Genomic DNA, 16,292 nt, shown 5'->3' with positions numbered 1-16,292 from the left:
GAGAAACCAGAAAATCTTTACTGAACATCTTGGCATAAGAAAGGTGTGTGCAAAGATGGTCCCCACGGAGCTCACCGCTGAACAAAAGCAAACAAGAGTAGAAGTTTGCCCAGACTTTTTGGAGAGACAAGACGATGTTTTGGGCCCTGTTATCACTGGTAATGAAACATGATGTATGAATACAACCCTTAAAGAAAGCATCATAGCACACAACGGAAGTCAGCCAATTATCCATGACCAAAAATTTTCTGTCAGTCCAAATCAAGAGTCAAAACAATATTTCCAACATTTTTTGATATCAGAGGGAGTATTCATTATGAATTTGTACCAACTGGACAAATAGTTAACCAAGCTTACTATTTGGAAGTACTGAAAAGGTAGCATGGAAAAGTTAGACGACCTGAACTTTTCGCCAACAATTCATGGCTCTTGCATCACTACAATGCACCAGTTCACGTGGCACTGTCTGTGAGGGAGTTTTCAGCCAGTAAACAAATAACTATTGGAACAACCTCCCTACTCACCTGATCTGGCCCCCAATGACTTCTTTCTTTACCCAAAGATAAAGAAAATATTGAAAGGAAAACATTTTGATGACATTCATGATATCAAGGGTAATAAAACTACAGCTCTGATGGCCATTCCAGAAAAAGAGTTCCAAAATTGCTTTGAAGGGTTGATTAGGTGGTGGTGTCAGTACATAGCTTCCCAAGGGGAGGACTTCAAAGGTGACTGTAGTGTTATTTAGCAATGAGGTATGTAGCACTTTTTCTAGGATCAGTTCATGAATGTAATTGTCAGACCTCTTGTTTATATATCTCAAATATAAATTCTTTGTCAGAAATGGGTTTCACAAATATTTTCTCCCATTCTGTGCTGGTCTTTTAATTCTCTTACCAATATTTTTTCTGTAGTAGTTTTTCATTAATAAAGCTCAACTTACCTGCTTTTACATGTTTCTGTTTTTGGTATTCAGTAAAAATTCATCACCAAATCCAAGGACAGATAGATTTTTTCTTCTTTTCTTAGAAAATGTGCAGTTTTGCATTTAAATTTAGGTGAATAATAAATGTTGAGTTATTTTGGGGAAATATGTAAAGTTTATGTCTAGGCCAAATTGTGTGTCTGTGTATGTTTAATTGTAGTAGCACCATTTGCTGAAAAGACAATCCTTATTTCTTGGAATTGACTCTGTACCATTGTCAAAAAATAGAGTGACCGTGTTGGTATGGGTCATTTCTGTTCCATTGTATTCTGCTCCACTGATATAGGTGTCTATATTTTAACCAATACTGTACTGCATTGATTACTGTAGTTTTATATTAAGTCTTGAAAGTGGGTAGTGTGATGACTTTAACTTTGTTCTTAGCACTATGTGAGCTACTTGGATCTTTTACATTTCCATATAAATTTGACATACTTCTATTGATATCCATGAAATAACTGGCTGAGTTTTTTTTTTGTGTGTGTGTTTTACTTTTTTGAATCTATATTCAATTAGTGTGTTACTATTATTACATGAAATAGTTATCTTTTAGATCAAATAAATAGAAACATAGAAAAATAAAATATTTTTATTTTTATTTTATTTCTACTCATTCTTTCTCCAACACTCTTCCTTTCTTTCTATAGATCCAAGTCTTTATCCTGGGTTATTTTCTTTATGACTGAAATACTTATTTTAATATTTATCACAGAGAGGTCTGCTGGTTGTAAATCCCCTTAATACCTGTTTGTTGAGAATGTTTGTGTCTCCTTCGTATGTGAAGGATAATTTTGCTTAATGTAGAAATATAGTCAAGTAGTTGCTTTGTTTTATTTGTTTGTTTTTTCCCCTAACAATTTAAATATTTCACTCCACTCTCTTCTTGCATGGTTTCTGATTAGAAGTCCTCTGTAATTCTTATCCTATTTCTTTAAGGGTGCATTGGTTATTAGCTGTTTGAATATGATATACCTATTATGTTTTTGTTGTTGTTATTTGTACTTTGAAAGTCCTGGTTGTGTGACTCATTAGTTGAAGAACCAATGAGTAACATTTGTAAGTCTACAATAAGTACTTTTGAATAAATTATTGTCACTTAAATCGTATTCACTGATAATACTAAGAATAAGTAAGCCTTCTAATGTGCTGGGTGTTAGAAGGCTTGACCTTAAATGAAATAAACATTAAGGTAATTTTATATGTTGAATTTTTCAGATTTTTTTTCTATACTACCATCTTTGGTGGGAAGTAGAAATGTTGCAACATGGCAAATGTAGTTGTTGAATATTAAGACTGAAGGTGAACTTTCTAGGATGACAGAGAAAACAAAATGTTACTTAGAATCATAGGAAGAACTCAACTAGCCCTATGATTTACTGTGATCAGGATTAAGTAGTTAATCACACAGCAGATATTTATGAATCTCCTTCTAAGTACCCATCATTTAATATGGCCTTTTCCTCTACTCACATAACAAAAAAATATATATTACTTTTTCAATCAAGTAGAAAACTGTGCATTTCTGATACCTGTTTGTCAAAATAAAAGCAATAAAAATATGAAATTAAATTTTAAAAAGTTATGATGCACTTTTCAGACTAGTCGCATGTTTGGAGTTCATCATATTGTCCAGCAAGATTCTTTCTAGTCAGTATCTTCTCTGAACCACTTAAACGTCACAGCCCTTTTCTTAATCATTTTTTAAATTTCTATTAAATTTATTGGAGTAATATTGGTTAGTAAAATTATATATATTTCAAGTGTACAATTGTATAATATATCATCTCTATATTATATTGTGTTCATCAACCAAAGTCACTTACACTTCTATCATCATGTATATGACCACCTTTACCATCTCTACTACCCCCTGTCTCCCCTTACCCTCTGATACCACTAAACTATTGTCTGTGTCTATGAATTTTTGTTTGTATGTTTGTCTTGTATGTTTGTTTCTTTCAGGTTTATATCCCACGTGTGTGAAGTCATGTGGTGCTCAACTTTTCCTGTCTGACTTATTTCGCTTAGCATGATAAACTCAAGATCCATCCAAGTGTTGCAAATGGCAGTATTTCATCCTTTCTGATGACTGAGTAGTAGTCTATTGTATATACGTGTCATATCTTCTTTATCCAATCATGTATTGAAGGATACTTTGTTTGTTTCCATGTCTTGGCCACGATGAATAATGCTGTAAGGAACATAGAGGTACATATTTTTTATGGATAAATTTTTCCAGATATTTCATAGATATGTAAAAGAGGGATTACTGATTCCCATGGCAATTCTAGTCTTAATGTTTTGAGGATCCTCCATACTGTTTCAATTGTGGCTGTACTAGTTAACATTCCCATCAGAGTGTATGAGGGTTCCTTTTTCCCCATAACCTCTCTAACATTTGTTATCACTTGTCCTGTGAATAATAGCTATTCTATCAGGTGTGAGGTGACACCTCATTGTGGGTTTGGATTGCATTTCCCTAATGGCTAGTGAAGTTGAACATTTTTTCATATATCTGTTGGCCATCTCTATGTCTTTTTGGGAGAAGTGTCTGTTCATATCCTCTGCCCATCTTTTAATTGATTTGCCTGTTTTTTTGTTTATTTGTTCTTGTCCATTTGTTTGTTTTGTGTGTTTGTTTGTTTTAATTGTTGAGTTGTATGAGTTCTTTATATTTTTTTGGATATTAGCCCCTTATCAGAGGTGTTCTTTGCAAATATATTCTCCCATTTGGTTGGTTGCCTCTTTGTTTTGTTGACAGTTTCTTTTGTTGGACAGAAGCTTTTTAGTTTGATATAGTCCCATTTATTTATTTTTGCTTTTAGTTCCCTTGCCTTTGAGGTCAAATTCATAAAATCTTCTCTGAAACCAAGGTTCACAAATTTAGTATGTATGCTTTCTTCTATGATGTTTATTGTTTCAGGTCTTATGTTTAGGTCTTTGATCCATTTTCAGTTAATTTTGACATATGGTGACAGATAGCAGTCTCATTTCATTGGTTTGCATGTGGTTTTCCAATTTTCCCAGCATCATTTCTTGAAGAGGCTTTCTTTTCTCATTGGTAATTTAGTGGTAGAATTTTTGCTGTATCTTAATCTTAATTACTATAATTATTATCAGTAGTTATATTAAACATATGTCCCCAAATCACAAACTATTAAAATCCTAAACACATCTTTAAATAAAAAGAATAAAATGGTAATGTATAAAATGTATAAATGAATGTATAAATGAATGTATAAAATGGTTATGCATTCAATATTGTGTCAAACAAGTAATTACTCTCACAGTTCTTTCAGTTGCAAGTTGCTGATTCTGAAGCCGCTTTCTTCTTATGTTTATTTATCTAGAACAGATGAAGGTCTAAAAAGCATTTAAAGACAGGATTGGCTTGGACAAGGAGTATATTTTTATTGGTACAATTATGAATGCATTTGAAATACCTTTCTTAACTCCCATTTAGGATATACTTGGCAGGATTAAGGGATTTCAATCTGGATTAAAGGATTAGGTAATTCATAAACTAGTGTTTCATTTTAGAAAAGAAGGATATATATTCATTTAGATTCTTTGTGTCAAGGGATGAATGACAATGTATTCTTTGCAAGCATGCTTCATTCTATTTAAGCTAATGATGCATTTATTTTTTTCAGTGTTTTGCCATGTTGATCCCCTGCTCATCTTTCACACTGAATGCTTAAATATTCCTTGTGGGTTGTAAAAAGTACACTGCAATTGAGCTAAGTATCACAACCACTGATGATAATGTTGTTAGGCAGTCATTGCTCTAAGTCATAAAAAACAAAAACAAACAAACAAACAAACAGACAAACAAAAATACATGATATTTCTATAAGAAGAAACAATATTGCGAACTGAAGTCACAATAAAATATTCCTGGTGATTAAGGTATGCTCATTATTTCATTGTCAGAAGAGCTGTTTTTAAAAAGTAGTAATTCAAAGCAGATTACAGCTTGGATACTGGACACAGTTTGATTCACCTGGTTAGACCAATTATTATCTGTATGATTTTAAGAATTTGCTTAACTTTTTTGTGCCTCAGTTTACTTATTTGTAAAATGAGGAGAACCATAGTACTTACTTACAATAGCTTACTCATAGTAAATGCTGTAGAAGTGCTAGTATTTTATTTGAAAGAAAACAAAATATCATCATTAAGAAAACAACTTCTCCGCATATAAGTGAGATCATATGGTACCTGTCTTTCTCTTTCTGACTTATTTCACTTAACATAATGTTCTCTAGATCCATCCATGTTGTTGCAAATGATAAGATTTCTTTCTTCTTTATGGCTGCGTTCCGATGGACATGCGTCCTATTTGGGAGACCACCTCAGGGATACTGTGGATGCCTGATCATGGCATTGTACACCAGAAGCTAAACATTAATGAATGCCAACTATAATTTTATATATATAATGTGATGGCTCGGTGTGAGATCGGAGGGATAGTGGATAGGGTGATGAGGGGAAGGGGGTCCACAGTGTGAGGGATATAAATGATGAACGTCTAAGTATTACCTTGTCTTGTACACCTGAAACTAATAAATTAAAAAATTAAAATTAAAATTTAAAAAAAAAAAATCTTCTCCTCTGAGTTATTTCTAGTTCTCAGGTAAGAAGTGAATAAGTAAGAAGACTCCTGGTAATATATCTTTCATCTGAAACAATTCAATATACATAAATTTTATTTTTATTTTGTGGGGTACAATTTAAAGTTTCCTTTAAATAAAGGAATATATGTGTTTAAAATATATATGTTTTAGAAATAGATCATGTTAGTATTTTTAATACATAGGAATTGGCAAACAATGTCCGCTCTGTGGTTTTAAATGTTCTTCTTCAGTTTTTGTTAGCTTGTTTGTATATTTGTTGGTTTAGGAAGACTACTTTTCTAAAAAGCTAGAAAATCACAGCAGATGTAGATAAACCAAATATAGTTTCATTTTTTTCTATTATGTAATGTAGGAAAATGAGTTTGATTTGTAATGCTAGGTTTTGTTTAGATATTTTCTGTTTCATATATTCCATAACCTAAATGAAAATTGTGAAACTGATTGATATTTTTCTATACCAAGCTTTGTGTCTTTCATATTTAAAGCACTGCTGTGTTTCTTTAAATGACAGATAACAATAATTTACTGATTACTTCTTTTTAATTTATTGGGGAGACAATTGTTAATAAAATTACATAATTTCAGGTGTACAATTCTGTATTACATCATCTATAAATCCCATTGTGTGTTCACCACCCAAAGCAAGTTCTCCTTCCATCACCACATATTTTATCCCCCTTACCCTCATCTCCCTCCCCCCACCCCCCTTACCCTCTGGTAACCACTAAACTATTCTCTGTGTCTATGAGTTTTTGTAAAGTCAGACAGAAAAAGCAGAGAACCCTATGATTTCACTGATATGTGGTATATAAACCAAAAACAACAAAAGAACAAGACAAACAAAGGAGAAACAAAAACTCATTTACTGATTACTTATTATATGTTCAGCACTTTCATAAATATTATAAGCAATTTTCAAGACAGTACTGATTGTCAAGGAAAAAATTGTGTAAAACGTGCATTGATATAGATCTATCAGTTAAACAGAATGTAATTAATACAGTCAGGAAAACATGTATATCAAGTTGTGTTATCGGAACCCCAAAATATGTAGAACCTCAAATTTGACCCAAATATCACATGTATATACCCATATATACCCATAACTATATATATATATATATATATATATATATATATATATATATATACACACATATATATGCATATATATGTATATATGTATATTTATAATATATTTGCTCTGTGATTGGCTAGCAACTGACAATAGAATAAAACATGTCTACTACCACTTGCTTAGTTTAAAACTATAGACATTTACCTTCTAGCTCTAATAATTAATTATTTGAGAAAGGGTGGGGAATAAAATTGAAGATGTTTATAGAAGTTGATACTTCCTCAGAAAAATAAATTTCCAATTTATTACATTCAATGGGTATAAATTTGAGTTTCTCTTGCAGTTTTTTTTCTAATTTTTTTCCATGAATTTTCAGAAAACTACATGGAAAGAAATACTAAGGGTATCTCTAATGATGTAAGAGATTCTTTAAATCTCTCCATATTAGCATCCTTAGTTAAAAAGTGATAATATGGATTTCAATTACATATATAGATAACACTTTTGTCATTAAATTGTAAATGTCATATCATTAAAATAATTTCATGTTAAATTTCATAAATCTTTGAAAAACATCATTTGGTGCATTATCCAATTCTGTTAATTTCAATTATTCTGCCATCTTTTATCCTTCACATTTCCCCCCCATTACTTTTAAACTAACTTGATTGATCTAAGACAAAATATTATGACTGTGAGTATTTTGATTAATATGATATATGTGTTTAGTAATCAGCAAATACTTTTTCCTCTAAAAATTATCCGTATTATTTTCTGTTTATTTACATTGTATAATGTGTTCTTTCCTAAAAAAAGTAGAGCATATTAATAAAATAATCTCAGGACTTCTCCTAGGATATTCTAGTAAATATGTCAGATTGACATCATGGGTAAAAATAAAGCAAAAAAAAAAAAAATCAGTGACCCAAAATTACTGAAAGAAAAATAAAAGACAGCAAAAATTTTAACAAATGTTTAAAAATAAAAATGTGGAAAGAGAAGTGGTATACTAGTTGCTGTTAATACTTTACTCATATTCCCTGATTTCCTTACTATTTTCATGCACATTGAAATCATTTCATCACTACACACTGGATTTTATAAAATGGTGCCTTCATTATTATTCCAAGGATGGGTGGGTGATGGATTCAAGACATTTTATGGCATGCAAGCCTTCCAATAATTACTTCTTATAGTACCCTTTAAAAAATCTACTGGAAAATGGGCTTTAGCAACATAAAGTGGCAAATGAAAAGTGATGCGTAAAGAAGTGAAATCTTTGCCCTCATTGAGTTTAATCTACTAAAAGAGAGGGAATATGTGAATATAAAATAGACTGTGACAAACGTTAAGTAGGAAAGAAAAGCAAGTTAAACAGAAGCGATGTTTAGAAGGATACTTTGGTAATGGTGCAAGAGAAACTTCTCTAGGACCTGAATGAAATGCAGGAGAACCAAATGAATGTATAAATGAAAGTATATTTGGAAGAGGATGTAGCAATTGTTTCCTGAGAAGGGAAAGTGTTTGCTTGTTTAAGAACAGCAAGGAAGAAACCAGAAGGCTCAGGCAGATGATGAGCTAGACAGAGATGGAGTGACCAAGTTTGGGGCGTAGTAAGAGTCTCGATATCTTGTAGGGCTGTTGTGCCTTGGAAGGACTTTGAATTTTATTCAGAGTGTGATTCTCACATGAGAATCCCCTGGAGGAGTTTGAGCAAGGGTGTTGTATGACCTGATTTACATTTTAAAACCTTGCTGGATGGAGAATAGCTGGTAGGATATAATGCATAGAAGCAAAAAGACCAAGCAGGCTAGTGTTCTTATTTTTATACCGCCTTATCTTTCAGTATTTATTATGACTCATTTTTCTCAAAGTAATATTTTATTTCAGTACCATAACCTTATCATTTCACTCATATTTGAGACATTTTGGCACATAGATCTATAAGTATGACAGGAACCAACCAAAAATCACAGAGATGATTTTCCTAAAATTTAATTCCCATGAAAATGATGATTTTTTTTTCATTTGTAACTCTCCATTATGCCTTCTGAAAACACAAATGATATGGAAACATAAAATGACTTGAATGTATTCATAAATTGTTCAATTAATTATCAATATGGCTGATATAGTTTAATAGCATGTGGTCAGACAAGACATTTTGAAATTTTGAAACCAAATGATTAAGTAAACAGAAGGGAGAGGAAAAATAATAAATTATTTTTTTTGCATGTTTCAGGTTTTTAACTCTTGCAGAAACAAACTTGAATTATAGATATCATGACATTATCATATTATCATCTTGATCAGATAAAGTTAATTCGATAGTCTGAATAAATATATGAAGAGACAATTACCTACTTGATATTCATGTCAATTTTCTTTTCTTTTTTTTTTTTCTGGCTGCCATTTCGTTTACTCACTAGAGTAGACAGAACATTTTTAATTAAAAGAAATATATGTATTTCTTAAATGAAAGAAATGCCTATACTAAAGCAACCATCACTACATTAAATTTATCCTAGGACATATGCTAAAAATGGAAACTGGTATCATAATGGACTTCTAAGACCTCTGGGATTTTTTTTTTTTTTTTAACTCAACAGGCTTTGAAGTTCATTGTAAGTCCTTGTAATAGTAATCCAGAAACTGCTACTGACTGCATTCTTGCACGTTAAAGATATGCAGGGTCAGCAAAGAACTACTAATGACAAGGATGAAGAAGATGGAAATCATGGCCTACCTGCACAAAGGAATCTTCACATGAAGACTGTGGTTTTCAAGCTTAAAAGATGTCAAGAAGCTCCATTGCCACATATTCCGAATAATGCACTGATTAAGAAAGATCAGTAAGTCTTTTGGGAAGTTGACAGTCATGATATAGTAACTATGCAAAGTTGCAAGTCTCTGGAGCAGTATTTGTGTCTAATCTATATGGTCACAGGAAATATAACTGCCAAGAATGCCATATTCATCATCTTGAGTAGTTTTATCAGCACTGCCTAATGTCGCACTCAAAAGAAAAATCACCAAAAATTTGCTTGGCCATTCAATCATGAATCCTTTGTGAAACGAGCTTGGGGCAAACACTATGCCTCATGATCAGAATATAAAGATGAAAATAAGATACTGATCCTACTTTCATTGTGCTAAACAAAAAGAGAGGAAAAAACAGATACAATATATATGTGTGTGTATATATATAGTATTTGCTATAGTAGAAATGAAGTGAAATATTACTAGGAAAGTGCTAAGTTGGCCTGGAGGAGTCTCCATTCAAAGCATATCCATAACCAAAGAGTCCTTATAGAAAATATAAAGATGCTTACTTATGCATGAGAAAAAAAATAAAATGATATTTTTCACATTCTCTAAAATATTTATACTGACAATTCTAATACATACTAGTATCTCTCAGTTCTGATTCTAACTCTATTGCTTTTCTACTAAACTGCACTGGCAAAAGTCATTTCTTAATTAATTAACAGCTCATGCAAATATTTATTATATGTCTATCATATATGATTGCTTTTTCTAGAATCTGGTAATAACATTGCAAGTAAAAATAGACTTTGGGGGTCATTTGTGTATGTGTGTGTGTGTGCGTGTGTGTGTGTTTCTTTGTTTTTTTTTTGTATAGCTTATAGTCTCGAAGAGTAGGCTGGTAAGCTTATTTTAGAAATTGATAAGCTGATTCTAATACATACGGGGAAAGTCAACACCCTAGAATAACCAAAGCAATAACCAGAGAAAAACAAAACAATGACCCTTATATTATGTGAATTCCAGAATGATTTTACATCTGTTTTCATCTAGTAGTGTTAACACTTGCATACAGACAGACGTATGGATGAATGAGTTGACTTTTTTTTTTTAAGTGCCACGGCAATCGAAGGAAGGAAAGTCTTTTCACAAATAGTAGTGGAACAATTGAATATCCAAAAGAAAAAAAAACAAAATGAACATCTACCTTTCCCTCATATCATACATAAAAAATAATCCAAAATGTATCCTGAGTCTAAAAGTAACAGCAAAATATAGTACTTTAGAAGAAAACGTAATACAAAATCTATGGTGACTTGGTATAGATAAACATTTCTTAAATAGGGCATAAAAGCATAAACCATAAGAGAAAAAACTGGGTATTATTAAACTTAAAAAATGCTCTGGAAAGATCTCATTAAGTAAAGAAAAAGCAAGTCAAAGCCTGAGAAACAAATATTCATAATACATATAACTGACAAAGGATTTATATCCAGAATATATAAAGAACTGCTATAATTCAATCATAAGAAGGTCAATGCCCCCAAAATAAATGGGTATACTTAGACAGTTCACAAAAGAGCGTGTACAAATGGCTAAATGCATATGTGACATAGTTTCTCATCAGTCGGATACAAATTAAAATCACAACAAAATACCACTACATTTCACGAAAATGGCTAAAATTAAAAGAACAAAAAACAAAAAACTAACAGTACTTATTGATTATATGGACCAACTTGGACTCAAATGACTAATATGAATGTGAAAACTGAAAAATCTCCGAAGTTTCTTAAAATGTTAAAATTCCATCTATCATTTGATCCAAGGTATTAATCTAAGACTAATAAACACATACCTCAATTAGGATGATAAAATAAAGAAACAGATGATAGGTAGGTAGATAGGTGGAGAGATAAACAGATACAAAAATAGATAGATGGATGATTGAGAGTCAAGAGTGTAAGAACTTATAGCTCAAAATACTGTTTTAAAGACAATTTTGGCAAAACAAATGGGCTGACCAATATTTCCCAAGATTAAACCAAGTAGAGGAGTGCATTGAAATTACAAAACTACTATATGTCATGAAAAACAACATGAATCAAAGAAGAAAGTCAGAAATGGAACAAGTAACTAGAAGCCACATACTATACAGGTGTTAAAGCATAAATGTTAAATGTCCAGGAATGCAGTGTTTGTTGATTAAGGAAAAAAACAAGGTCAGAAACAAGGTCTGAAGGGAAAAATGAAGTTGGTCTTATCTGGGAACAAGGAAACCTTGAAAGGGAAAAATACCTACTTTAAATTACAGTCACATATTTCTGTCTGTGAAAGAAATACCTGATGTGCCCAGCCCAAGGCTTCATGTACCCAGAGAAAGTCGCCCTGACTGAGGTAAAAAGTGAGGATTGAAAGATAAAAAATGGATTGTAACAAGATTCTATTTATTCACAGACGAAGAGGGAAAAAAATGAGAATATGCAAAATCTGCGACTGAGCTAAAACAGTAGGGTGATAGAGTACATTGCAACAACTCTATAACCATCATCACTAGGTCAGGGCCAATTTCTCCTTTAGTTTAAAGGAGAAGGACAAAAGCAGGCCCTAGAAGAGAGTGTGTGTGCTTTTCTCTATCGGAAGAGATTGAATTTCTTGTGTTTCTGACTGGTAAATCACAAATTACAAATAATCTGAATGTGAAAGCAGCTATACCTAGCTTTTCTCTGGGGTAACTTCCCTACTATTGCAGTCTTAGGGCTTATTAAGAAAATACTGAAATTTCTTAAAGAATTTGTGGATTGTGAAATAGAGAAAGAGAAATAATAATATGGAAAGCAAAGAGAGCACACACGGAAGCTTATTTTGAAATGTAAATTTCAAAGAAGGACTATTCTGTCTTTCTGGATCTCTGCCTAAATATCTTTCTACAATACCTGAACGTTCATTTTCCTTTGCTACAAAGACTACACAGTTTTTCAAAACGAAAATTCAGCTGTCTGCCTTTAGAAACTAGACATCATTACTACTTAATGTGTGTAAACTTAATAATTAAAGGATATTATGGGAATTTTCATAAATTAATAATTTGTTGAATTGTGGAAGTTTTGATTAAATGGAGGCAAATAACTTGGAAACAGTGTTAGTAAAGAGAGACAGTGAAAAAATAGTAGTAAAACTTAAGAGAAATTGAGAAAAAAACATAGGAAAGTGATACAGAAAAATTAGATACTTTTCTCATACTTTTCCTGAATCAAAGGAGTGTGAGAAGAGGATTATGGAGGTATCTTTCCTTTTCTTCCTGTATCACACGACCAACTAATCCTAGATGTCACATACAGGCTAGTTATGGTTTTAGAGTTGAATCTCACTGTAGATTAAATGAGTTTCAGTAGATTGTTTGGGGAACCTTAGTATCCCTTATAACGTTCTTGTGTTTTTATGTGCTAAATGTGTATTTTGCATAAACACATAATCTATAACTTGGGAAAGTACAGAGTGGTAACATACTTCAATTATTAGTAATGCACCCCTATCCTTTAAGACTGCACTTAATTTGAAGTTGTGGTTTTTAGTTCTCTATGTTTGTTAACTGTTATTTTGAAACAGGGCTCAGAAATGCCATAACTGAGAGAAGAAATTGTATCCAACACAATAGAAACCAAGAACATGTCATGGCTGACCTGAGGTAACTCCAAAAGAGACAAGAGAGTAGCTTTGAGAACAATTAATGTGAACTTGAATATCACCAGTGATTCGTGCATTCCAGGGATTCTATATCACTGGTACCAAGAAAAGTTTAGAGAGGGAGACATAATGGCTTAATTTTACTTTAAGTTTAACTTTACTTTAATGTAAAATCTGTACGTCTTTTAGGTGAAAATTTTGCACTCAAATTTGATATTTAGATTATAAGAATAATGGCTGAATTATATTATTGCTTAGGTGGATGTGTTTCATATCTGGTGGTCATAACCTACAATTGAAGACTATCTGAGTTTCTGAGTTTAGAACAGCTTCCTTTATGATAATAATCCCATTCTAACAGCTCTATTTTATGAAACAGATTCCAATTATTTCTTCAAGTAGTGAGAATGACACTACTCAAAACATTTCTGTGTCCTATATTTCTGAACATTTTACCTAGTAGTTTGACATTTTATAGTATGAGAAAAATATTCCAAGAAATAACATCAAGCTATTTGCTGCTATGGCTAAAATTCACATTGCAGAGAGTAGCTAAGTTTAAAAAAAAAAAAAAAAAGAGTCTTCCAAAATAGGAATCTCCAGGGTAAAAGCTATCAGGCTTATAGTATGTGTAAAGATATATTGAAGCCTGGAGAAAGGCAGGAAAAGAATGTGTTGAAGGATGTCATGTTACCTAGCTGGCCAAGAATATACTTAAAGTTTTATAATTGGATTTTATGTCCTATATTGAAATAATAATATTTTATTGACAAAATATTAAACTATACATTTGAGTTCATTCATATACATTTGAGTAATTGAGTTCAATTACTCATGGCGGCATCCAGTTCCAGCATCAGATGTATTATTTCATCTTAAAACTACTTGCTAGATAAGAGTGCTGAAATTGTCATGATACTAAACAGTTGTTTAACTCCAAACTGATTAATTCTTCACTAATTTACATTTCAAAATCAGACAGCTTTTATCACTGTGTGTTTACATGCAAAAAGTAGGGGTATGAATCAAAATGTCTTCAGGCCCATGAATTAGTAAGAGGAGGTACAATGCCAGCAATAAATTAATAAATAGTAGCGACAGGAATTATCTATGAGATTCAATACTGCTGGCTATCTGAATTGATGCTACACATATTTGTCCTTAAAGATTATATTTTCAAATTATTTTGTTTAATCCCAGGCCCAGATCATGAGAATCTAGTAGGACTAACATTGTATATTTTTAATTATTATATTTATCATGACATACTAAAATGAAACTGATTACATTACTTAAAATGCCATTTATGTTTACACAACACATATCTACATTTTATAAGGGAAAAAATACTTTGATATTCATAGACACAGTGCTTAAAGTTATACATTTATGCCATATATCAATTATCGTCATGGGAAAAATAGAAAGTTTACCTATTTGTCAGTATATATTATTATACACACAAACACATTTATATACAGCATATGAAAGGTCAGACAATTAAGTTTGTGGAGTAAATTGTCCAACCTTTATGTATATGTGTGTGTACACACACACACACACACACACACACACACACACACGAGTATATTCATGCACATGTGGTTAAAACAAAAAATGTATAATTTTACTCGATCTTAAACTATGTCTAGATTCAAGATTGTTAAAAATCATTGACACAAGTGGAACATTTACATTTACAGCAAGATAATGAGAATTCTTTATATTTGACACATTATTCAAACTTAGAGCATAAAATGAGAGGCTAAACCTGACAAAAAATGATACTACTATGTTCAAGAAAACTAACATATTAAAAATAGGCAAATATCTAGCCCATAAAGACTTAAATTTCAAAAATAACTGACATTAAGGAATGTGAAAAAGAGATGGCCAATCTAACATCAAACAATACATACAAGATAAATATATAAACATATTAATGTGTGTAAAAATTATCTTTCAAATGGGGCAAATGAGTGCCTGCATTTTTCCAAACCTTGGATCATGGTTCTTGCACCTCTGGGAGAAAACTAGAGGAAACTACCTCATGTTCTAGTTACTACTGAGGAAAACTTCATGGGTCCCATCCAAGGTAGCTGAAAAGTTGTGTCCGTTTTAATGACATGAGAGGTACATATAAAAAGCCTGATTTACACAGAGACATGGTGCCAGAGGTGGATTGTATCTAGTTACCACAAAAGATAGAACAAAGGAGAGTTTTGAGGTTTTGTATAATTAAACATTTAAATCCAAACGTGCATTTTTGAACATGTGTTTTTTGTTTCCAGTTTTTTTCTCCAACTCACCCGGATTTGTGTTATTTCATCTGTTCTAGTATTTTCCTATTCATACTGATTCAAACTACAGTTCTTAGACTAGACATAAGAAAATATTGTAAAGACAACATATAAAATTACATAATTCTGACTTATTCTTATGTGTTGTTATACCTACATAAAAGATTTGTGTTTTCATTTACTTACAAAAACAGGCTTTTTCTGAAAAGTTAATGATTTATTGCAAAAGTTTAAAGGAAGTCAGAAGTTGGAATCATAATTAGCACAGTGAAAATGTAGACATATCTAGAACATTAAATTAAGCCTAAAGGAAAAACTGATGAGAATGAATTCCTGTTAATTTCTTATATTTGGGATCATTCTATACCTTGGGAAATCACTATTTGTCATATGACTTCCACAGGAATGTAATGGATCTAATAGACTAGATAGATAGATAGATAGATAGATAGATAGATAGATAGATAGATAGATAGATAGATAGATGGAGAGAGAGAGAGAGAGAGAGAGAGAGAGAGAGAGAGAGAGAGAGAGAGAGAGAGAGGCTTTTTTCATCTGATAAAGTAGCTGCTTTTTTAACAGTATCCCAGCTTCAATGGGTTATTTAACCTTCCTGTCTCTATGAAGATAAAACAGATACCATTAAAAAAAAAAAAAAAGAAAAGAAAAGAAAGAGAGAGAGAGAGAGAGAGAGACAGAGAGAGAGAGACAGAGAGAGAGAGACAGAGAGAGAGACAGAGAGAGAGAGATGGAAAGAGCATTTTATGTATATCCTACAGATTGTAAATATTGTAATGGCATTTGCCCAACTTGTATTTGGTATAATATTAGAAAACTAT

Source organism: Rhinolophus hipposideros (genome assembly GCF_964194185.1).
Source record: "Rhinolophus hipposideros genome assembly, chromosome: 11".
In the NCBI taxonomy this organism is placed as follows: Eukaryota; Metazoa; Chordata; class Mammalia; order Chiroptera; family Rhinolophidae; genus Rhinolophus; species Rhinolophus hipposideros.
Note: the sequence above shows the minus strand (reverse complement) of the source record.